Source organism: Plectropomus leopardus, unplaced genomic scaffold, assembly GCF_008729295.1.
Source record: "Plectropomus leopardus isolate mb unplaced genomic scaffold, YSFRI_Pleo_2.0 unplaced_scaffold3175, whole genome shotgun sequence".
Taxonomy (NCBI): Eukaryota; Metazoa; Chordata; class Actinopteri; order Perciformes; family Serranidae; genus Plectropomus; species Plectropomus leopardus.
Window position 1 is genome coordinate 1 of NW_024634649.1, and position 1,650 is coordinate 1,650.

A 1,650-nucleotide genomic window follows, 5' to 3' on the forward strand; every position below is an offset into this window, starting at 1 on the left:
TGTGTGTGTGTGTGTTTGTCTGTCTGTGTGTCTGTCGGTGTGTGTGTGTGTGTGTGTGTGTGTGTTTACCTCGTATCTTATTGGTTCGTCTTTTCTGCCCACTGGAGCAAAATATATGGTGGGATACCTGCAGAGAGACAGACACAGAGACACAGAGACAGAAAGACAGAGACAGAAAGACAGAGACAGAGACAGAGAGACAGAGACAGAGACAGAGACCGGGACAGGGACAGAGAGACAGAGACAGAGACACAGACACAGAGACAGAGACAGAGACAGAGAGACAGAGAGAGAGAGACAGGGACAGAGAGACAGAGGCGTGAGGACACACGTCATCAGCACCAGTTTAAAGTTGATGTCCCTCTGATGGGAGCTGCTGTCTCACCCCTGGACGTCGTATCCCAGCGGGACGTCGTTATCAGCAGCGTTCATCTTGGCAATGACCATTTTTGGATCAGAGTACATCTAACAGTGAGACACGGAGACAGACGGACAGAGAGACAAACAGACAGACTTTCATTAGATTTAAAAAATATTAAGACAATGAAAATGAGAGTAAATGTAAAAGTCTGTTGAGGACAGCTCTGTGGACGTGTTGGACATTTAGCTGAATGAATAAAAACAGACTGATGAGATGAAAGACGGATGGACGTGTTGACATGTGGACATGTAAAGTGTCCAATGAACACAGGACGCTTCACTCCAGCCTCGGACTGTTCCACCGACAGCAGAGGACAGCACCGCGGGAGACACGCCCAGACATTGCTGGACAGGAAACAGAGGGGTTGATGGGACATACATCCTACAGGGACAGTGTGTCCACTAGCTGCTGATGAAGACGATAATGATGGTGAAGATGTGTACCCTTTCAGCCAGCTCTCTGTAGACCGGCTCCAGTTTCTTGCAGTGTGAACAGGACGGAGAGTAAAACTGGATCAGGACGTCTTTCTCTGGATCATTGACCACCACGTCAAAAGACTCAGCAACAACCACCTGCAGAGACACACCACAGGTCCCAGGTCACAGGTCATAGACAAGACGGTCCACTTGTACACACCCCCCTCTGAGGACCTGCAGCTCTGTGAGCCAATCAGAAGAGAGGAGAGTCCCGAAGTATTCCGCTCAACCATCTTCTAGATTTAGTCCACATTTAAGAGTAGTTGTTAGGGCCGGCTCAGACTTCCTCTTTGATAAAGCTTAAAGTTAGGGCCGGCTCAGACTTCCTCTTTGATAAAGCTNTGTGTGTGTGTGTGTTTGTCTGTCTGTGTGTCTGTCGGTGTGTGTGTGTGTGTGTGTGTGTGTGTTTACCTCGTATCTTATTGGTTCGTCTTTTCTGCCCACTGGAGCAAAATATATGGTGGGATACCTGCAGAGAGACAGACACAGAGACACAGAGACAGAAAGACAGAGACAGAAAGACAGAGACAGAGACAGAGAGACAGAGACAGAGACAGAGACCGGGACAGGGACAGAGAGACAGAGACAGAGACACAGACACAGAGACAGAGACAGAGACAGAGAGACAGAGAGAGAGAGACAGGGACAGAGAGACAGAGGCGTGAGGACACACGTCATCAGCACCAGTTTAAAGTTGATGTCCCTCTGATGGGAGCTGCTGTCTCACCCCTGGACGTCGTATCCCAGCGGGAC

General features: G+C 49.3%; 1 long non-coding RNA gene across 1 annotated transcript; it reads right to left on the minus strand.

Moving 5' to 3' along the window:
- Positions 1-43: 43 nt before the first annotated feature.
- LOC121938746 lies at positions 44-989 on the minus strand. The gene is made up of 3 exons (XR_006105357.1): positions 865-989; positions 386-465; positions 44-127 (listed from the first exon to the last, which is right to left on the minus strand). It is a non-coding gene; the product is annotated as an uncharacterized LOC121938746 (long non-coding RNA).
- Between the last annotated feature and the right edge of the window lie 661 nt (positions 990-1,650).